The 24146-nt window shown below is 39.7% G+C and overlaps 1 protein-coding gene across 1 annotated transcript in view; it reads left to right on the top strand.

The window, feature by feature from the left end:
- Window positions 1–2386: 2386 nt before the first annotated feature.
- Window positions 2387–24146, top strand: part of SPSB4 (splA/ryanodine receptor domain and SOCS box containing 4) — a 176751-nt gene continuing 154991 nt past the window's right edge. The window contains exon 1 of the mRNA XM_075031891.1: window positions 2387–2851. The gene's annotated coding sequence lies outside the window, so the exon portion shown is untranslated. The remainder of the gene's footprint in view (window positions 2852–24146) is intronic.

Below are 24146 nucleotides of genomic sequence, written 5' to 3' on the forward strand. Positions count from 1 at the left end.
GAAATGTATCCTGCTTCCTAATTTGGACTAAGCAAAATTCATCAGGAATCGGACTATTTGATCCTTTTAAATGCTAAGAAGATATTAAAAAAAAAAAAAGGCAAAATATCAGTATTTGCTTTTTTTCTGAATACTTTGCCACTTACACTACTCGCTGCCTTCTGGACCACTTCTAGTACAGTACAGTATCATTAGCATTTCAAACTAGTGAAACTTTCAAGGTATCATTATGTGTTAAAAGAAATGAGATTTTTAAAATTTTTTTATTCCAAATACAGAGTTTCCCCTTCAGCTGAGTGAGGTTCAGGACAGGAATATTCAGCCTTTGATCAGTGAAATTCTTAGGTTCTGCTATGTTGTGCTTCATCAGAATTAGAATAATTTATTACCATTTGAAAAACCAGATATAGTCATACCTCCCAAACACCTAAATCCCCCTTTGCCTCCACTGTAGTCCTGGTATGAAGCATCACAGCATTTTTGAAGTTAAAAACACAACATTATTTATAAGTATTATTATAATGTTCTAATAAAACTGATTGGATGTAACACATTTCTACTTCCTAGGACAGTATCATTGGATTTATAATACCAGATTGGCCAGGATTTATTGTGGTAGAATACACTAACACTAAAAATCTCACAAATTGTAAATCAACAAAGTAGTTTACGTGTAAAATATATAACTTCCATGCTAAATATGCAGTAGTTTTATTGTGCCTACTTTGGAATGCACAGAACCCACTTCCATCCTCACACAATTCATTATGCAGCAGAACTGAAATCAAAACCCAAACTTCAAGCATCAACTATCACTACAGAGCTGGGGTGAAGTGGTTTTGGTATTTTAACTGTGCATCTCCATGTTTCAGCATATAAACAATGGATTAATTTCACCAAGTGTTAGCTATCAAAAAGATACCTATCTAATGTAGGACAGTTGTCCAGCTTTCCCATGTGGGTAAAGCAGACCCACAGTGTCTGCACAAGGTGGAATGAATTACCCTCTAAAGGTCCTTCTTCTGTTGCCTTAGCAGGATGTCATGGTTTAACCCCAGCCAGCAGCTAAGCACCACGCAGTCGCTCACTCACTGCCCCCCCCCCCCAGTGGATGGGGGAGAAAATCGGGAAAAAGAAGTAAAACTCGTGGGTTGAGATAAGAACGGTTTAATAGAACAGAAAAGAAGAAACTAATAATGATAACACTAATAAAATGACAACAGCAATAATGAAAGGATTGGAATGTACAAATGATGCGCAGTGCAATTGCTCACCACCCGCCGACCAACACCCAGCTAGTCCCCGAGTCCCCACTCCCCAGTTCCTATACTAGATGTGACATCCCATGGTATGGAATACCCCTTTGGCCAGTTTGGGTCAGGTGCCCTGGCTGTGTCCTGTGCCAACTTCTTGTGCCCCTCCAGCTTTCTTGCTGGCTGGGCATGAGAAGCTGAAAAATTCTTGACTTTAGTCTAAACACTACTGAGCAACAACTGAAACCATCAGTGTTATCAACGGTTCTTCTCATACTGAATTCAAAACATAGCACTGTACCAGCTACTAGGAAGACAGTTAACTCTATCCCAGCTGAAACCAGGACACAGGAAGGCTGGATGACTGGCATGGCCCCGCACCTCATATTTATGCTGTTAAATAGCACACAGCTCTCACTCGGTGTCTGTGGGTGTGCTTGCATGGATGCACATGCCTATGCATGGACTCCCTGTGCTTTTGAAATCAGAACATTTTTATAACAGTTCAGAATGCAAGCTCTGAGTGTTTACTTGAAAATCAGGAATAACTTATGCAGGTTCATAATAGGAGTATATAAAAAGTACGTAACCTGCATCTACTTCCCTTCAGTGTGCACTGCATTTCCTTAGTGATATTTGGGTAACTTTTTTATTTGTATATTACTTGATTTTTTTTCCTACACCTGAGAGGATCAGTTATGAGGCGGACAGATGTTCATAAGTCAGATTTACAAGCTTAAAAACTTCCTACAAGGTGCCAAGCCATTCTGTACTCCTAGATACCTATTCCAATGCCTGCCACCTTTCCGCTTCCGTGTATGAGAGGAATGCCTTTTCATGATGATTTACAAGAAATTATTCAGTAAAACTCTCTGTGGTCCATAATTAAAAGCCTTACAAACTTTTTAAAAAACTTTGTAAAAGTTTTAAATGTCGCGCTATTCCCCGTTTCGTAAGAAGGGAAACTTCAGCAAAAGGGGGAAATTCAGAGAAGCTGAAAAAGTTGTGCGTGATCCCAGAGGAAAACGCTTATTTGGGATTAAATGGTGCCCGTCTTTGCCTGTTGAGCTGTGACAGCTGTAGAGGAAGCGATGAGGAGCAGGCAGTAGCATTAATGCTGCTTCACCCTTGGGCTGTCATCTCCGCTTCCCAGCCTGATCTCCGAGGGGAGTTGAATGAATTCGGTTCCACACGTTTCTCAAGGACCGGGTCTCCCCGCAGCCTGCCCGTGGCAGCTCCCCCCGACCCCGGGCGGCCCCGGGCGGCCCCGGGCGGCCCCGGGCGGCCCCGGGGGCGAGGGGGCCCTCGCGCCGGGTAACGCAAAGCACCTGCGCCCGGCCTGGGGGGGGGGGAAGCTGCCGCCTCCGGAAGGCGCCTCTTCTCCTACGGGCACCGTCGGGTCTGGGGCTGTGTCCGTGCCGCTGCTGGTGCCCCCGGGCGGGACCGCCTCGGCCCGCGGCAGGCGCTAGGACCCGGGGGGAGCGCGCTCCGCCGCGGCCGTGAGCCCGCCGAGGTGAGCGGAGCCCGGCCCGGCGGGCCGCGGCCGTGCCCGGCGGCTGTCGGCGTCAGGCGGCCGCGGACAGCGCTGCCCGCGGCGGGTGAGTAACTCCTCCCCGACTGGAAGGGGCGCGAAGGCGCGGGGACCGTCGGGGGGGGGCCCTCCCGCGGCCTGGGGGCGTTCCCTGCCCTGGCGGCCGCGGTCCGGGGGGCGCGGGCCACCGGGGCTCCGCGTCTCCCTCGCTTCCGACGGCTTCGCGGCGGTCGCCGGGGCAGACCGGCGCTGCCCCGGGGGTGAGGAGGGGGCAGCCCCTCCCGCGCGCCCGCGCCTCACTGAAGGGGAAGGGGCCGGGGCCTCCGCCCCCCCTCGGGGCGTTCGCCGCCGCCCACGGCCCCCTCAGGCGCCGCAGCCGCTCACGGACGGCCCCAGCCGGCTCTTACGTCCCCGGCGATGTGCCGCTTCCACTGTCGCGTCCCCTCGCAGCGCCGGGAGGGGCGGGCGGCGGCGCTCCACGCACTGAGCTTCCCCGGCGGGCGGCGCGGCCGCCTCGGCTCTGCCCCGCGGCGAGCGCCGCTCGGCGGGCTGCGAGCGCGCGGGGGCCGTCCCTGGCAGGACGTGCTCCCGTCACGTCGTGGGTGGTGCCACGTCGTGCCCCCAGGGAGTGTCGCTGGCTGCCGAAGGCAGTTGCCCGAGTGCCGCGGGCGGTGTCCCGGGCGGTGTCCCGGCGTTACTCCTTCCTCAGGCTGGGGTTGCAGTTTCTCCCTTTCTGTCACTGGGGGATAAAAACCAGAAGTTCTTCTGTTCCGACGTCTTGACGGTCGTGTGCTAAGCGCCTTCAAAATCTGGGACAAAGGCATTTGATACTGCCTCTTTAACTACCTGTTTTAAACTGCACTTTATCAACGTTATCTGATTTATTTTCTTCCTCTTCTGCTTTTATTGCTGATATTTGTTATCTTTCACATATTAAGTAACAAAATCTACAATATCCAAAACGGCCGAGGAGGGTCACTAGTTTTATGTCCTGACGGTGATCAAGTCTGGAAAAGGTAAGGCCGCAGCTGGAGCGATGTGGAAGCATCCTTCAGCAAGCACAGGATTGCCCGAGGAATAACGAGTGCTGAAGTGAATTATTTAGATAACACCAATGAGGAGGTTTTCTAGCGTTGTCTCATAGTACCACAGGTGACCTCCTTTCAAATGGCCATCAGCGATAGCGTCTCTCTGGCGTGGTGTTTTAATGTTCATTCACGTTTGTGGCAATACGGTATCTTTGCCACCCCGTTTTTCACGTAGTGTTATACATACCACTGTTGTCACACAGTGCAGCTTGGCACTTCCTTTAGCATACTGAAGAGATGCACAATTCAGTTCATAATTTGCTTCAATCTGTCATCTCCTTAGCTATTGTTGAGTGCTGGACAAGGAAGTTAAAATATCTTAAACTTCTATGTTGTTTTTCAAGACACAGAAGAAAAACGGCTTTAAAGAGAATACACAGGATAAAAGCAAACATTTGCTTCCAGTGTGTTGCAGATGGATCTGAATGAATAATCCTTGTTTTTGTTTTCCTTTTGTCCCAAATACAATACCTGTGAGACCTTAGAGGACCTGGAAGAAGCAGAGACCTCCATGTGGAGTTGTCTGATCTTGCATTAAGTGCCCTTAGAGCCCAGATGATGCTTGAACTGTTGAACCCTTTCCCTTCTCTGAAAAGGGTTTTGTGGTGCAAAGAAATAAATCCCTTGGATTTTTGCCTTTCTGCTTCTGTGTGGGTAAGGGTCCGTGTGCCCATTGCAACGAATGGTTAACGGTGACACCAGACGTGTCAAAATATGATTCTGCATGGAGAGATTCTAATGTGTATTTTAATGTGAGTGTATTAAAACCTGCATACGACTTAGTACTCTGTGGAAATAAATGTGAAAATCATGCATTTTGGTAAGCACCTCTTTTATAAATCAAAATTAGGGAGTCTTCCTTAAATGATGCCTTATAGTAGTTTAGATGCCTTTGGACCACTAGGACAAAGAGTCTGGTGTCACTGAAGACTTACGCTTACGTCTGCATTTGATGTTAGTGGCATTTAATCCTTATTTATTTCTGGAAGGCTTTAGAAGTTAAATACTGTTGCAGAAGAATTTGTAGATAAGCTCAATTTTGGGGTGACCTTTCTGTTTTGATTCTGAGCTTTTCAAATGAAAAGCGAGTTTCCGTAATCGTCATTGTGGCAGCAGCATCACACCTGAAGAGGAGAGAGGTGGACCTGCTGTGCACTTCACAAGGATGTTGTTATTGATTATGGCCCATATTCATTATAATGCAACAATTATTTACTGAAAGGAAAAAAAGCAGTAGAGAAGCAGGCAGGAATTCTGTTGCTGCGCTGTTGTTTTACAGCATTGTCACGTGAGCAATTTTGTAGTTGTGCAATACATTAAAAAAACCCAAACAGCACTGTTTTGCACTGCTGGTTTCTAGCTCTTTTTTGTGTGTGAGGCTGCAAATAATATTTTCTTGCTACCTTAATTTTGTAAGGATAGGTAGTGAATTTCCCAAACCAAGACTAATTTGTTTTCCAGATGCAAGCCTGGGACTGATGTTTTCTAAATGTTAACTGGTCCTACAGGAATTTGAACTGGCTGATCAAAGTGGCTAGTTAGGTGGCATCAGGCCATAAAACTCTCTTTATTTCAATTTCCAATTTGCTTTTCCTTGTGCCTGTTCTTTGCTTTGGTTTATTATGTAGACTTGGTTTATTGTAGAAGTTTACCAACTGCTGATAAAATAAACTCACACATTAAACCAGTGTGAAGCAAAGTATTTTAGCTTTGCATCGAAATAAAGCATTTGATTCTAACTTTGAACATTCATGAGTTACCCACTTTTAAAATACCAGTGCTACATCCATTTATCTTTGGGACTTTTTCCATCATTAGAGATACATAATCCCTGATCTTAGGTAAGATTTCTTAATCTCCAGAGGCAAACTTTATGTGCAGTTCTGAATGCCTGTTCCAGATGCTGAAGTAGGTGAGAGAGAGATCTCTCTGGTACTTCAGAGTTTGCTTCTGGGAGGGTCAGTTCTGAATGGGATACATCCATCTGGGGTTTTTAAATGATTTAACTGAATTGCTTTAAATTCACTCTTAATTAGTCTAAATTAAAGTGGTGTCCTTTTGGTTTGTATTAGTTTTTAAAAGTGCAAGATGCTTTAATTCTAAATGAGAGTATCCACACTGGGAAACACCAAGCTCCCTGTTAAGTGTTTTTGTCTAGTCAAAGATCTTGTAAATTCGTCAATCTAGACAAGTCTGCAGATTCTGATGGTGAAAAGGCTGACCCCTGTTAAAACTGCTGATAAAGCTTTTAGCAACTTCCCCCCCCCGCAAGCCTGTTCATTGGCCATGTGTTAAGCAGCCATAAGGCAAAATTACACAGGCAATAGTAAGTGTAAAGGACAGTTGATTTTACTTGGAACAGGGGCAATGTAACTCGGCTATCAGTGCAAGTATTCCAATTATATATAGTGGGTTTTCTTCCTGAGATAAATATTGCTTGTGTTCAAGACCCTGATTTTGAATATTTTACTGGGCATGGTTCTCATTTCTTTTATACTTGTCTTGAAATAGTCATATGAATTATGTGCTTTCAGTGAAGCTACTCCTGATCTCCTTTTAAGTGAATTCTTAAGAGAATTTCCATCATAGGTCCCTTTTCTGTGTGGCAGGCTCTGTTAAAACGTACACAGATCTAATTGTGCCTGCAATACCAGTTAAGTATGGTGTGTGCCTGCAATTGGGTCCTGTCTCACTTTCTCTTTGGAAAGGAGGTGAGTTGACTTCCCTTGCTTGGGTTCTGTGAAGAGTCTTGGGTATGCTTTGATGCTGGCAAGGGCACAGTTTCTTATACATGTGATCTGACCACTACAGTAATAGCAAGTATTCACTCTGCTCTTCCTGACCATACTGTGGGTAGACCAAGCCTGAGCCACGCCTGGACTAATGTCCAATGATGTGAGTGAACAGCAATCATGTTCGTCTTTGGGCTTGCTATCTTCTTCACTGCAGTAAAGGAGAGATTACTTGAGAGCCACTCCAACGATGTATGTGAATGAACCCTTTCCTTACATGGGCTTATAGGTAAAATCAGGCCTGTTCCAACTTAATTTAAACATTCCTTCTTCTCAAAACAGCATTAAAACAAGTAAGTTGGTAAGTCTTCATTTCAATTTTTTGACGTTTCACTTTCAAAGCTTTGGTGTAGCTATTGGGTTAATTACAAACCAAAGATTACAGCAAATGTTTCTTTCATTATTCTAGGCACCTGTTCTGGTGCATTCCAGTAGTCTTGTAGTGTTAGTTGAATGTCTTTTGACTCTTTTGGCATGCTCTATTATATTCCTCTTAAACCCCAAAGTGCAATTTCTTGGTAAGAATCTTTTATTGTCTATTTATAAAACTGCCCTTTAAAACTCTGCTGAGAAATGGTCTGGTCACAGAGTACTAGTGAATAATCAGCTTTATACTCTGCAAATACGTTTTAAACATCTGTTGAACAAAGTAAGTGTGGAACTTGTCAGTTACAGCCAAATATGCCCTAGATGCTTCCCTTTTGCCCTTAAAGGAAGCCGGCTTTTTTTAGTCTTTCAGCTTCGAGACAAAGGAACAAAATCACTTTATTGGACTATAGTTGTATTTTATTTCAGCAAATATTATGAGTTCCTGAAAGCCCAAATAACCTTAATATGAACTGGCTGTGCTGTGTTGCATATTGCCCATTGGAAGCTCTGTTGAAGTTTCCTGATGTTTACAGTGGCTGCTCACTATGATAATTAGATGTTAAAGTCATGACCCTTGGGTAGCGAAGAGGCTGTTGAGCATTCTCAAGGGATCAAGGCCCTGTAGAAGGAAAGATGGTAACCTGCAAGCTGAAGGTGAGGTAGAGCAGTGTTTAACCGATACTGTTCATTTTTATTTTGTTCGCTGAGAATAACATCCACTTTAGAAATAGCTGAATGCTTCATGATAAGTAGAGTGCATTTTTAATAAGTGGTTAATTAATTATAGGTTGTTTCTTTGTATATAATTGCTTCTTCTGGAAGAATGAAGGCTAGGAAAAGATGGGAGATTTCCACAGAGACTTCTTAAATCCTGACCAAAACAAAGATTATCTAGAATCTATATAAATTGCTCTTACAAACCAAACTCCATGCTGATTAAAAAGCAGTAGTCAGATGGAATTAATGTGAATTTTTTATGCTTGCAACCTACCATGACTCTTTTACCAGCCTGTCTTTGTTGTCAACCCTGAGTTGCAAACATGGTAGAAGTTACTTTTTTTTTTTTTTAAATGAAAACCATATCAGTAATTCTGTTGCACTAACAGTTACCAGATTTCCTGGTAGATGATATTAAGTCTACTTGAATTCAGGAAAGGGCTAATTGATAGTAGTTCTGTGAAGTTGTTATCATGAAATGGATAAGTAAAACATAGTATGGGATGAAGTTGAAATGAAGTGCTGGTTACTCTCCTTCTTCAAGGCAGGATTCTGCATGGCATGTTGGCAATCTGTTCTTTACTGTGTAAATCCTTTGTTGTGGAGTTAGCATCCTCTTACAAGCTCCAGTTTGCAGTGAGCCTACTTTTGAGGAGTCTTGAGAAAGGTGAGCTGATGGGTGCCCTGGCTACTCGCAGAAAGCCATTAATGCAGTTTGAGATGGTAGCTCATCCTCCATGTCAGCTATGGTAGAGCAGCAGACAGAGAGAAGCCATGGGTATACCTTAATGAGGATTCTACCTCAGGTCTGTCACAGGGCATTTAGTGGACAAATGTACTTCAAGTGAAAAGCTGTCCTTTTTGTCTAGTCGCTTTTTTACATAGGTAGTGACTATTGTCAGAAGTCAGATGCTACAGATATGAAGTAGCTATGATTTTTAATATATTTTCATCTACTTCTCATTCATTTCCCCATTCATTACATGTGCTTGAGAGTGTTGGCATCCTCTGTCCCTCAGACCTTTCTTGCTGTTGCTTTTTTTATTAAGTCAGACAATCCTATGCCAATCCTGTTAACATTTCTTTCTGCTAGTTAACTAGCCTAGTGTAGCCAGTGCTTATTTCTTCTCCCTTTTGCATAAATAGCATAGATAAGTTTGCCCTTCCTTTAAGAACTGTTACAACTTTTTGGTCTATGCATACCTGTATGTTTGCTTGGTGCCCAGAGAATGTGAGTGGAAGCTGATGGGATGAGGAATGGGACTGTTGTCTGTTCATGCAGGGAGCCTGATCAGCAGTTCAAAAATACAGTCAAGGGAGACTGGATTTAACATTGCGGGGTAGGGGTTCCTGTGGCAGCAGATCCTATGCAAGTTGGGTTTATCCAAAATGCTGCATTAATTCAATTACAGCTTGAATGATGTTTACTTCTGCCTGTAAAGTCAAATAACATGTTATTGACTCTCCCTGGGTAATTTTATGGTTTCTTCCTCCTTCCCCATATCTCACCTGGACAGTTGAAACAAGTCTGACGCTTTATCTGGTTATTTGTTCTGTTGAGAGCAGAGGTGATACTTGCAGAAGAAAATTAGCTATGTGCACTCACATCACAGAGAAATACCATAGTCCTTTTTTTCCCTTCCTCTGACTTTTTATGCAAGTGGGTGTTTTGGGGTTTTTAATAAGAAATAGTTTGGTGCAAGTTTCTCTGTTTAGATAATAACTGGAAGAAAACATACTGCCTGGGAGTTGTCAAGTTCCAAGGGTTTTTCTTCAGCACAGTGCTGGCTATTTATGACTATGTGAGCAAGTGTAATTTCCCCCCACAGCTAATTGTGCTGTCAGTGGACTGCATGTGCAACTTTCAACCTGTAATTTCTTATTTTTTTTATGTTGTACTTTGTTACTGAAGTGTTCTTCGAATGCACATTTTAATTAGACATGGAAATACCCATCTATGTATCCTTTTTTTAGATACAGATGTGTTTGGTGTGTACACACACAGAGCATGTATGTCATGTTTATTATGGAAGCTTTCAAAATTTGTCCTTTGTTCTTCTACGATACATCTGCAAAGCTTGTGCTTTTGTGAAATAGTGCCATTTCTTGAGCCATTCCAATACTCTTACTCCTCTTAAAAGTTAAGATTCTTCAAGAACTGTATGTGCTTGCAATTATGCACACTGAGATGGCCTTACTGGTTCTCATGTCTTTATCCACAAGTAATTGCTCAGAGCATTTGGATGTGGAGTTAAGCACGTATAAATTTTGTAGTAATAAAGACAGTAGTAATATCACATATCCATTTATGTCAGGGGTACTTCCTGCACAATAAGTTATTTGTGCACCAAGTTATTAGTCTACGTGAATAAAGCTACTAAAATCTTGTCTGTTAAGTACAAGAGATATAAGAATTATGAGTTAATATTCACAGATCAAAATATGTGAAGGTTTTGGGGTTCAAACAACTTACTTCCTGGTGCATTTAGATGATTACAATGCATTTATATACTCCAGAAATATCTGAGTGTTCAGATTTAAAAGACTTTTGGAAATGAGAATATAGGAAAAGTTATTGAAAAGAAAGCATTCACTTCTGAAAACTGTACATCATGAAATATTCCTAGTTCTACAGATAGGATATAGTCTGTGGAGAGGAATAAAACATTTTGTTGCAGACTTTGCAGCTTGATGTCTGCTGATTAGCACTGGAATGTAATTATTTGACATAATCAGATGGCATAATATTTTTGGATAGCAGATATGTATGGTTTTGACTGAAAAGGTTATTTCATAAAGATGAGGATGTCCTGCCAGCATCCTGTGGGGTCTCTGCTGGTGGTCTAGGGTGAGAGTTGGAGAAGTACATTACTGTTTAATTTCTTTTACAGATATTGTCATCATGAGAAACATTTGCTACTTTAAATAGTCTGAATATACTCATTATCCCTCCCCAGTTTTGACTCTGTTTCTTACTACCACTCATTAAAATGATTTTTAGTAAGATTAATTCTCATGTTTAAAAAATAAGTAATTGTCTTTAATTTTTTTCTGGAATGAGTGCCCAACTTCAGATGCAACTGCTACTTTAGACTGCTGTTAAATAGAGTCATTAGTCTTGCCTGACTTCTTTTCTCTACTTGTCAGCTGAATTACAAGTTATCAGTGCCAAAGAATATGCCCTTGTTAGTGGAGTGGAATAGAGGGACAAGTTAGCACCTGCTCCCAGCAGAGTTCCTGAATTCTTCTTACTGCTGCACAAACCCACTTGGATTTAGAGAAGAGGCTGATCAATATCAAAGATGTCTTATCCCCACTTCTTTGAAATTCAGTTTAATATATGTTAGAATAGAATATCGAGTCAGGTGGGGAAATACTTCAGTGTATCTTGCATGGTTGTTTAGTGATGTCTTTTTTTTCTTCCTCTCATATAATCTAGATTGGCAACAAACTGTACTGATACAGAAATGTTCTAAGAATGCATTTATTTTGCTACTCCAAAGGAAATTACAGTACAGCTAATTTGCAAATGAATATATTTAAAATTTCTTCTGTTCAAATCTTGTAGTATTGGTCTCACAAGCCAGTCTGAGAGCCACGTCTTTGTTCAAGGTATTCTTTTGAACAGGAAGAAAAGTGAAGAGGCAGTAATTGCCACAGTGATTATCTGTGGTTAATTTGAAACCCTTCCAAAAACACCTTAAAAGGCTTCTGAAAATCAGGAGGACTTGGGGATAAAGTACTGAGGTTACTTGTGAAAATGGCGCTTAGGAACCTGGAACATCTGGAATGCAGACTTCTGAATGTGCTTGTATTACCTTCAAAAAGGTTTTGGCACAGAATTATAAAGCCAGAATTAATCTTTCCAACTGTGGACTCTAAAATCATTTGTACATACCTAGAAAAATGTATAAAATGTAAACTCTGTCATCTTTATGCCTTTCTTTATTTCAGAGCTATCTAGGGTCTGATCATGAATGCATTCAGAGTTACCAGAGTTCAGTGGACTGTGGGGTTTTACAGCTGAAGGGAAAGAGAAGGGAGTCTGTATTTTTTGGTCACGTTCTTTTCTTCCTCACTAAGCTTCCTTTTCTTCATGTCTTCTGATAAGCATCTTAAACTGAACTTTCCTAATGAATGGACTGAGCCTCAGGTGCTAGATGTTCCTATGGTTGCTGGTGAGCCTGGTTCCTTAAGCAGTCTGAAAGAGGTAAGTAATAGAGTCTGCTGACTCTGGTAAACCTGCTGTGTAAATTCATGCAGTTCACTCAGTTAAGTTCATTCAACAGAAGTTAGAGAATCAAATATGTAATAATTTTGAGCTGTCTGTGGCCCAGTGCTGGAAGAAGACTCGGTTCTTTGTTTTGAAAATAAATATCAAACTTGTATTATTTTATCAGATAAACAGTAACATCCTTAGCAACACGAGTGTGTGTTCATTGGAAATTAGTACATATGTGAAACTAGAGCTAGCTCTGTTTAGGATTGTTAATCTAGCAAATTTTTAGTTACTGTATATGCTCCCTGTGGTAGAAAGGAAAGCGCAGTGCATATGATGAGTTCTTGTTACCTTGAGGTGCATTTTAAAAATAACATTTACTTTCATGGAAGTATAAAGTTTTATAATCCCTATATTTGATCATTTATTTTTAATGAAACAGATGTGCTGTTAATGCTTTGGTGTGAATGCGCTGATAGTAAGACAGCAATAGTCATGGCGAGTTGTTCTGTGCGTGTGTTGGGGCAGAAAATATGTTCAGAGTATGTTGTATTAGTTCTCCTTACTTACTTGCCTCAGATTAATTTTTAAATGTTCCTTTGTTCAACCACTTTTTCGCAAAATTATATTCTGTATGCTCCTTGCTTCTTTGTATTGTATCATTCCTGTTAATGTGTTGACTATTGACTTTGAAGAATAGGGGATGAGTGGACCTTGCTCAGAATTTTAGAAAGTAACTGATGATTTTGGTCTTTCCTTTTTTAGGGCACAAATGATACCATCTGTGGTGTCTGGCTTGTTTCTTTCTTCTGGGACTCTTTTTGTCAGTTTTAAAACTTCATTGAAGAGTTTGAGGTTATCCCAAGCTCTTGGAGGAGGACTTGAGGATGTGTATACTCAGTTGGCTGTGGAAAGATTACTTATCCAATGGGACAATCTGGCCTCAAATATTACAGGCTTTATAAAATTACTTACTTCTATAATGTTTGTTAACAAATACGTATTTTTGACCTGTACACTTGTCCATCAACTCTCCTGTGTTTTTTTTTCTAAGTCCTGTGAAAACTTAACAGCATTTTTCGATTACTACATCAGTATCTTCTTCTGCTTTGCTTAGTGCATATACATTTATTATACTGAAGCAAGAAAAATACTCTGTTGTAAATATACAGTGGCATGAAATAGATATGGTAAAATCAGTCATCAACTGTGTCCTTGGCCATAGTATTCAAGTGCCTGTTTGATAAACTTCAAGAATTTCCATGATGAAAAGTAATGTTATTTCACTTTAAGTATTTTGATACTCACATTCAGCATAAATATAGGCTATTAGCTGACTTAAACTTGTCATTTGTAGATTTATTTGCTTAGTATTAAGTTTTTATACAGAAGTCATTAAGCTAATCCAGTTCCTTCAAAATTCAAGTAAGCCAAACTAAAACATAAATCTTTACTGCTTCTAAGCTGTCACTTCCATTTATGAAGGGAATCAAGATGTTTCACAGCAAGCAGGTTAAGATAGTGAGCTGCCCTTAGGTGCTAGCTGAAGTTCTTTACTGTATTTGTGTGAAACTAGTTGAGAGTGTGCCATAAAAGTTTACTTTATGTTCAGTAAAGTAGATGCATCCAAGGTGTCCACTACACACATCATTAAGGCATGAAAAACACCTCTTCTCTTGTTAAAGTTACTTATATGTGGTAAGTTGCAAAATGGTTATAAATAATTATCTAAGTAATTCAAAATCAGTTTCTTCCACAACAGTAATAAAGTGCTGTCAGCCTTGTTGGTTGACAGCTGTTGATCCTGACTTTTGGATGGAACTCAATTTTACCTCTTACGTTGAGGACTTGGAATTGTGTCTGCAATTATTTCCAGGTCCAAACAGCACTTATCCAGGATTTTTTATTTTTTTTTTTTTCAACTGCACTTTGATATGTTGGCTTTTTTTCAACCCTGCTGAAATCAATAGGACCTTTTTCTGTTGACTTCAGTAAGTATTGGATTGGGCCCATAATTTACACTTGCAAATAATTGTGGACACAAAATTAGATCTGCAGAAATGGAGGCAGTTCCTCAAACCGAGTTAGCTTCTGCTTATGAGTTTTTTTGGAAGGGAATTCAGTAACTGTGTTTTTTCCCTTATCCTTCAGGACTATCAGAAACACAGTAATTTTTAGACGTTGTCAGATCACGATGACATGATGTATAGTTGCCACCTTGCAAGGAAAGCTTTCTCTAGACTTAAGAGGAGTTCTGCTCCACTGTTCCTGCTGTGATGAGTCACAAGGACCTTCACCAGAGAGAAAATGCTGGTTTAGGGTAGACCTGAGTGTTGTCCAGGTATTGCTTGGGTTTTCTGTTTGCATACCTATCAGTCCACAAAGCATTTGATTCTCTGTAGCAAATAGCAGTATAATTAGCTCATGTGTGATCAAAGGTGTAAGACAAAAATGGCTCCTGCCTGTAACAGAAACAAGGCAGGTTTTGTTCTTTCAACCCTCTCCCCAGAAATTCAGTCATGAAACTGTAACAATGTTGGTGGTAGGTTTAGCTGGCAGACACCAAATATTTGCAAAAACAAAAGCAGAGCCTTAATGTGCTGATTTAAACGTTTGCAAGACAAAAATCCAGTCTATTTCTAATAGATTGTTTACCTCAGCTGAACTGGAAACTGACTGACAACTTGAAGTCTTACTCTAGAAGATATTTGAACTTTTAATTCTTTATTCTCAAGTAGAACTTTATTTAGAAATACTTTATTTAGAAACACTTACTGGTTTAGAAACTTCAAAATTTATAGATGACCTTTAAACAAAGAATACAGTATCAGTGCAAGAGACGAATTATTTGATTTCTCCTACATGCTGGAGTAGAAAGAATTATAATTAGACAAGATATACTTTCTCTGTACAATACGAGTGGGCCTGAAGGTGGAAGGCAGCATTATGACTGTAGCATTAGGACTGATGCTTTTCAGCATACTGAATCCTCCTTTATGACCTTCATAGTTCAGGAGAAGTTCATAGTGAAATGTTTATCCTCTAGGATAGGCTATGAATGGCTTATTAAAAAGTCATATTGCAAGTTAGGGGAAAGAACTTAAAATGTTCTAAAAAGCATAAACATCTGAAGTTTTCTTTGTGCTGTTGTTTGCCTGCATTAATTCCATCCATGTAAAAAAAAACAGCACTGCCTTCCTATACAGAGAATAAATAACTCTGTCGGTGTTATGACTTTCTGAAAATTTCTTTTCTTTGCAAATACTCAGTGTTCATGAGCATTTAACTGGAATGACTTTCATCATACTTGGTGTCTATAAGCTGATTTGTAATTATTACTGGCAAGCCTCAAGATGTGGTCTGTTTGTACCTTGGTTGATGCAAATCAAATTCTGCTCTGCCACGTGGAGGTTTTTTGTGCATTTTCATATTGCTCTTTGCCTGTTCACAGCTGTGAAGGATATAACCTTGGAAGTAGTCCAGTGATTGTTTACATAATGATATGATATGGTTTTCACCCAGAACCTACAGGTGAAGAAGTTACTACCTAAAGAGCATTTGGTCTATGGCTTCTCCTGTCGCAGTTTTCAAAGGATCAATTAAAATTTGAGCTATGTTTAATTGCAGTAATTAGGGTGATTAATATGTAATTTTTAATTATTACTATTTGTCTGGAAATGTCACTCTTCAAAATAGACTGGCATTGCTACTTAGTTTATTTAAACATTATTAATAGGTGAGGCATTAATTAAAGGTTCTTCCCTAACTAACACGCAAAAAGAAGGAAACCAGGACAGCTCTGTTGGATTGAAAAGGCTGGACCATGACATCCAGTTCTAACTCTGTCAGGGAATTTAACTGAGTTTGCCAGACAAAAAATTATTTAAATCTTGCACTTTTTAGAGTTAAATGTGATTAAGAAGCAACATCTGAAACCAAAATGCTGTGCCAATTTCATCTTCAAATACAGCATGGCAAAATATTGACTTACCATATTTGCCTGTCTGAAATGCCTTTAGTGTACTCACCACTGTTCTCTCCCACCGTTTGGAAAAAGACACTCACCTGAGAGAGAGGAAAACCCTGTGAGACAATTTAATAGTTCAAGAAAACTGAACAGAGAAGTTTTAGACCATCTCCTCTTCTACAAGCCACTGCTAGGAATAATTTTGGGATTCCAGGATGTATTCAAATTCCTGAAAAATTTAAAAAGTATGTTGTATTTTACAGTAACGGAGAAGATGATCCTTAGCTGTCTTTGGAATGGAGCAAAAGGGTTTAGGGAAGAGACAGTACGACAGTCAGGAAGCTCAGTGTGATGAAGGAGGATAAATCCTTGAAGGCGTGTGTAAATGGTGAGTGCTGCACTCTGGGAAGGGGGAATCAAAATCTGTTCAAGTAGTTGCTCTTCCTGCCTGCATAGATACGCACTCTCAGCTCTGTGGTTATCCTGAGGTACTCAGGGACAAGCCCCAGTGTGCTCACTGCCTCACTACAGGACCAAATTCCAATGATGTGATGGATCGGGAACAGTGGCAGCACAGTACTGCATTAGCAAATTATCTGTTAGCTCTGTCTTGTGTGCTTCATGACATCAGGCATTTGCAGTTTCCAGATTCTCTGTTACAGGTTCTGACTCCCAAATCCCCTGAGCCCAATGAAGGGAAGTGAAGGGAACCTGCAGTGCCAGGCAGATGTAGAGGCAAGATCCGTCATGTCACATAACTCAGTGCTGTCTGGACTCTGCTTGTCTGAAGGCACAGGTGCTGGGACTGCATAGGCCCCTTTTTGTTTTGGGCTTTTTTTTTTCTCTTCGTATCTTCGCATATGTTCAGACTGGGCAGGGTAGGAAAAGGGCATAGTGAGGAGCTGTATTGCCAAGTTCTGGTTTAAGGTTTTCCAGATACAAGAGACCAAAGAGATCTAAGTTCAGGTGATTACTCCAGGCCATTTTGGCTCTGGTTCCCAAGATTTCTTTTTTTTAATTTGGCTGCAAAAATGTAAAAGGCCTGGTTAAGCAGTCCAGTTACAGTACAGTTCAGAGCAAGAGTTCAGTGACTTGGGGTTTGGTTTGGTTTTTTGTTGGCTGGGATTTTTTTCCACAGACTGGCTTAAGGAGATTTTGGAAAAATGATTAGTAGGATATCAGCCAGTTTGGTTAAAACAAACACAAAATGGGTGAACCATTTGAACTGTTGAATTGAAATATCTCTGCGAGCTGTTCTTACAGCTTGTCCTTTTAACTGTTTCAGAGAAACATGCTGTCAAATGTAAGCTATGCTGTAGTTTGTGGAAGGAACCTGCACTCAGCATTTGAGCATGTTCCCCCCCCCGCCATTTCCCATTAGAAATTAATTCAGCACAACTTTTTTTTCTATTTCTTACTGTGCACAGTTAAACTGGTCTGTAGAGGGTATGTATTCCACGCTGGCTTCCTGGGGCAGAACTAATCCAGTAATTTATGAGTTCAGCAGATGTTTGTGCTTTTAAGGCCAGGTGTAATCTCATGCACCATTTTTTTTTTTCCTTCTTCCCTGGAGTAAATGCTAACTGGGCTGAGGGCCAAAATGTAATTACCTTTTTTCTTTTTTAATTTTTTCCTTCTAGATGTGTGTAGTGTCACCTTACATCAGACTTCCCCTCTTTTAGGAAGAGTATGATGATGCATATGCTCATACTTCCAGCAGAAGATGATCACTTGTTGCTTTACCTTTACAATAGCATTTACCAAGTTGTATGAATGTGTTTGGCATAACTGGAACAGCTGAACTAGTGGGTTTTGGTTGTAGAGAAAGATTTGCATTGCATATTCTAATGAAAATGCTTTTTTGTTGTATTCGTATTATTTTTTGCTTACTCCTCTGAGGGCTTAATTTATCATTTCTTTGCCCTGGTTTTACTCTGAAGTCTATGTAAAGCTCTGGTCAGAACTGGACTAGGGAAGTGAGACATCAGAGCTACAGACATTGAAGAAATACTTTGAGACATGCGTGATTACTCTTTTTGGAGGTTTGCATTTCTCTAAGAGCCATTCACTCATACCCTTCAGGGTAACGTGGCTGTGTGGCTGCTGATTGACTCTATTGGTAGCTTGACCAGGGGAAAAAAAAAAAAAAAGAGTAATGATAGCAAGAAAAGTGTTGACCTGTAGGGAGGCAGGTATGATACCTCTGGGATCACTGTTAGCTCTGGATTTATAAACTGTCTTGTGACTTACCTGGAAGGAGAAAGTGTCATGCTAGTAAAACTTACAAAGACATTTAATTGGGAATAACTTTGCATCAGTGTCAAGCCGTACAGAGGTTAGAATATGCACAAATGATAACAAAGGCCTACAAAATGCATAAAACATGAAAGTGTTGCCTGTGGGGGCTAGAAATCCTCCTTTTGTCTCTCGCCCTGCCATACCTAAGGTAGTTGTAAAAATTAAACATAATAGACCAAGATCTGTCAACTTTGCTGGCAGAAACAAACTGCCAGTAACAGAAAGAAGGTTTTAATTTTTTAGATACTGAATGTGAATTCTTTGCTACAAGACTTTTTCTTGCAGAGCTGTGGTGGTCAAGGGAAGGAGGGTTTTCAACCTTGACTATCTTGTCTGTGCATGCAGAAGCATTGGATATAGTGGTAATTACATTAGCCAAACTCTGCCTTTTGCCAATACAGCTTGTTTTGCTGGAGAGAGGAAGCATATGCACTGTGCTGGCTATGGTGCCGCAGATAGAAATACTTTATGGCTGTGATTACACAGGCAGAATTAAAGAAACAAACAAAAGCTAGTACTGTCACACTGTCAAAATGATTCTGCAAAGAGCTGGCCTTGGTTGGTTTAGGAAATGAACTTTAGGTGGTTTGAATCACTACTATTTGTAACTAATTTTACATAATGAACTATGGTCCCTAAATTAAAATCTTGGTTGTGCTGGGCTCTGAAAAGAGAGATGCTTTCAGAAGCTGGTTGAGCATTTTGGTGGTTCTGGATTGCTCTATAGGCATCTCTGTTTCTAATCAATCTTCAGCCACTTAGGAGCTTAAAGTTAGGTAGTGTGAAAGTACAGATCTATATTTTAAGCCAAAGATGTGAATATGGTTCATTTAAGTTATCAGATATGCTCTCTTAGTAGCTAGCCTGCTACTGGAGTGTGAGTTAGTGTGTGTGCCAGTCAGCTAAGGGAAGATGGTAGCTGCTTGCTTGGGCTAGCAAAGGAGGACTGAGTGAAATCATAAAAATGTGGGATGATAAACTAACACCCTGTTGAGTTTATTCTTATCAACAAACCTAGTGCCCGTATTTCTAACACTTTTAACTGTCTGGAATTTTGGCAAATATGTTTTCTAAATGAGAAAATACAATTTTGTGAGGTTGCTGTTACAACAGGTGCTCAGTTGTCAGAGCAGCATGGCTCTGAATGGTCTTTTATGTGCAAGAAAATTCATTGCCTGCACCAATGTAAATTTGCAGGACGTGGCATTTTAAAATGTAAGTTAAGTGGGGTCTGTAAACATTTCTAGGCAGATTTTGATTCCTTGGCTAAGTATATACTTACTGTTTGAACATTTTGAATGGAAACATCCATGTCTTTTTATTACATCACGACTTGATTAATTACAGCCAGTTGAACGCTACATTACAGTGCCAAGATACCTTTTAGGAGACAGAAGTCAGAATACTGACAAAATTAAGTGTTATGTTTTCTGATTAAGTTTGCTATGGTGCAGTTGTTAACACTGCTGCTGCTGATTAAAACAAATTGTAAATAATGCTTGTGGAAAATTCTCTGAAAGCCACAATTGCCTTAGTGGTTATTTTCATGGCCATATGTATCCATTTTAAAGGACACTTAAGATCTCTATAGCTGACTCCAAAAAAAAAAAAAAAAAAAAAGAAATAGAATAAATAGCTGCTTAATCAATACCTTAATTTCTTCAAAAGCAAAAACCTTTAAGGTATTTAAGGTGGAAATGCTGATTCTTCCAAAGCATTTCTTTGTTTAAACTTAATTTTTTTATAAAGATGAAAAATACTAAGTATCTCAAGGCACAGTTATGTTGTGGGGAGTCCAAGATCTTTCTACTTGCCTCTCTGAAGCACAAATGTAACTATAAAGAGTCTGATCTCTTGGCAGGATCTGGTCTGTCATGCTCACAATATGTGTAGGCCCATCTTTTCATGAGTCTGACACATGATTTTTAAAACTGAAAGCATCCCGGCTATGGTGCGCATTAGCAGCACCTTGGAGCAACTCAACCCATAGTAGCAGCCATCACACAAGGGAGCCTGGTGCTCTGTAAATTTTTGCTGCTCTCTTTGTTAGTAGCTTCTGGGCTGTACCTCAGCTGCTGCTTTCATGAAAAGTAAATATGCAAATGTGGGTTTTGTCTCACTGCTAGGTGCCAACTGTTATATATAAAGCATTTAGAAAAGTAATAACTTTAAGTTGACATTTCTTTGAAAGAGAATGAAGATTATATGGGTGTGTAGTCCAGAAAACGCTGCATTTATTGCTGGGCAAGAGATAAAGGAGGAGGCTAAAGCAGTACAGATATAGTGGTTTCCATTAAGATCTTTACTTTCTGCATTATCAGATAATTAATGGTGCTGTGCGACTCCCCATACCAAATATAATTTGGTAATAATAATTAGGTAAGGAGTTAAACTGTTCGGTTTCAATGGCAGCACTATAAAACGAGGCATTGATAAGTTTAATGTGTGAAACTAGTAAACTGTCAGGTGTTAAAATTAAACAGCATAACTCTCAGACTGATGGGAATCTTAACTTTTTAGTGGTGTATATAAAACAGTGTACAACTTGGTGTAATTTCTTCATATATACCAATTTCAGTGTAATTTCAGCAGCTATGGCTTGGGAAACGCACGGGTTAGAGATCAGTGGTGTTATCCTCTGTGGTGCCTCCAATGCAGAGTTCAAGGCATGACACATTAATGTAGAAATTCAGTTATTTGATCATGACAGTATTGAAAGACTGGGTTGTTAAGAATCTTGCTTGCTAATGTGTCAGTCATCATGTACAGAAACAAGGTTCTCAATCAGTGACAAACTTGCTCATTTTCTGGAGTAGTAGTAGCTTATTTAAAAGCTGTGCTTTAATAGCAAGACAATTTTAAAACATGCATATATATAGCTTTGGGGTTTTTTGTCTGCTTTGATTCAGCTGTTCCTAATAGAACAATCAGTTTTAAGTTTGAGTTTATTAGTGGTAACAGCTAATGCCTTAAATGCTTTCCCTCCATGAATAACAATATTGCAATTATATAAATAACTACATTGCTTTGATGTCTAGATATGGTTGTGTCTTATAATGAATTCATTTTCCAATAAGAAAACCAATTTTAGAAAACAATAATTTTACTTACTTGTCTTTCTTCAAAGGAACTTAGTTTCACAGTAATTCAATTATGTAACCACGCTTACTTATTGTTAAAGTTACTAGAGTAAATCTTTCTAAAATAATTGGATACCTTCAGGTGTTGCTAATGATATTGACTATTTTACTTTCAAAATTTCTCATTTAGGCAGTACTTCAAATGAGCACGCTAACAATATTTTCAGTTTTCTGTTTTAGGGTTTTTTTTCTGTTTAATTTTTGTTCTCTTTTGTTAGGCATTGAATCTAAAAAGTGTCTGCTATGACCAGCTGGCTTTTGCCTACCTACTATGTACTCTTTTTCCTTATTTTTGTAGAGTTTTGAAACATTCATGCTGTAACATTGCAAAAGATATATGTTGGTGCTTATTTTTTCTGCTATGAATTGTATTAATCACTGCTAGTGGAGCAAATTACAGTATGTAAATTGAGGCATATGCCTCTCTATTTAGGATCAAAGCTTAACTTTTAACTTATATTTCAGGAAGACCTGTTTATGGTGATTTTTATTTATATGGGGTTGGTATGAGAGCAATGTGTGAGCTGGGAAATGGCCTCAGCTTCTCATTAAACCCAGTTCCTGAGGTGAAGTAGTTCCATAAAACTTTCAGTGTTGAGCTGAAATTCCTAACAGAAGCGTTTGCCTGCATCTTATCAGAGTCTAGTAAACATGCTCTGGGATAGATATACAAGGTAGACTTAAGATATGACCAGACTCCGTCACTGACTGCTTCTCGACCAGAAAACCAATGGGCAGGAGCTGACTCTTGATACTGCTTGACAGAGGTGTGATGGCAGTGTCAAAACTAGGTACCACTGTCAGGAAAAATGGCAATACTGCAGCTACCAAGCACTCTTGTTACACATTGTAGCAACAGCAGGACTGAAAAGCTGAACTTGTTCAGTGCTAATCCTGGTGGGATCTCTAACCGTGAGGTTTAGAAACCCTAGAGTAAACTACGTATAATTTTTCAGTCTCCAGATATGTTCTCCTATGTATCTCTGGGTGTGTTAAAAGCTATTAGATGAAGCCTTTGCATTAGGTGTTTTGTAGAAAAAACACTGAAAGATTTAGTAACTAGTGTTTACAAATGGCAATTTTTGTACCTAATTTGTATTGCAGCATGTTGCTATAGAATATGGCAGGCCTTTGCCAGGAGGAAGAAATTAACATTCTTCTGAGGATGGGGACAAGTCCACTTTCTTCCGTGTTGGAGAGCTAATTGCCACCAGCAGATGGAGAGCAAATTAAAGGAAAGGTAGTGAATAAAGCTTGGGCCCTATTTTGCCCCAGTTCCTTTTGTTTTGTTTGTTTGTTTGATATAGTGACACCCCCCACCCCCAACAAAAAGTACCTGACTGGGAACAGTTAATACAGTTCTTTGACGGATAAAAGATTCTGGTTGCCGTACTGGTTGCTGAAGCTTTTCTTCATTGTCTTCATCCTTTACAGCTGCATTACTAAGTACTTTTTATCTTGACTGAAAGTTTAATTTAGTTATTCCAAGTGAATTTCTTTTACCAAGTCAGAGACAAGAAAAAAAAAAATCAATTCTTTTCATTCTTAGAAGGTAGCTGCTTAAAAAGAAATCAATATCAGTGTCTGTGAATGAGCTGTTGGCCAATTGGCAATGTAATAGCCTAGTTTTGGAGAAAACAGAAAAAAAACAAAATAGAAATAAATGATATTGAGGAAGAAGAGTTAGGTTTAGGGTAAAGAAAATTGGTTTGGTTTGAAAGCTGAGCTACTAGCCTGATGGTTTTTCCTATTGTAGTCTGTCATAAAAATCTTAATCTTGACTATAACCAGTGACTTGTCATTTAGATTTTTGATCTGTATGGATTTTGATGAATTCTCAAAATCCTGTTTGTAATTAAGCTTTCTTTTCCATGTGCTTCACCTGTTGGGAATACCACCAAATTATCCAAAACCTGTTAGTATTAGTTTTTAGTATTAGTCTTAGGAAAAAATATTATACTAATTGTGCTAAGTCAAATTCTCTAGCACTTTTTCAGGCAAAGTGTCAGTTTAAAAATGGAACAAACAAGATTCTAACATGGAATGATGAAGAGTTTTAAAGCAAGGAAAGGTTAATTGCTGGGGAGCATCTTTCCCTTTTCTTTGCCATTGGCTCTAGGAAATTGAAGCTGACTTTGACTTTTCTGTGTGTATATGATTGACATAATGTTTTTATTCCCTCTGCACCCCTGGTCGCACTCTGAATTCTGTGCCTGCATCAAGTGGCTTGGAGAAAACCAAGGGTGATCAGAGCATTAGGGTCTGCTTTAACTCAACTGTGTAGTATTAAAAAAATACATGCAGCCAGCATAGCTTGTATTGGTTATAGCTTTTCTGAAAACAAATGCTGCTACTGTGTTTTGTCTGTCTAGTAATTATACTCCAGTTTAGAGGTTTTTATGCAGTAAAATCTATGAAATACTGTATTCCAGAGGATCAGTGGTAAAATCCTTGCCCTGCTAGAGTTGATGTAGGTCATGTGACTTCAGGAGGATTAGCATTCAGAGACTCCCAGTTGAATGAACATGTTTCCTTCAAGGAATGGATGGAAGATGAGACAGCATAATTACTGTGGGATAGATTCAGCTGGGCAGACATTTGCAAATCTTCTTCATTTAGCTTATTACCAGAAGAAAGACCACTGCCATACTGTCATCTGGCAGTTCAGTAGGTTTTTTTGCCTCTGCATGTCTCCATTTTCAATGAAGCACAAGTCATAAATGTACATTATAGAGTATGGCTTTGTATTGGTAATGTCAAGAGAGAATTTCA

Source organism: Buteo buteo, chromosome 7, assembly GCF_964188355.1.
Source record: "Buteo buteo chromosome 7, bButBut1.hap1.1, whole genome shotgun sequence".
Taxonomy (NCBI): domain Eukaryota; kingdom Metazoa; phylum Chordata; class Aves; order Accipitriformes; family Accipitridae; genus Buteo; species Buteo buteo.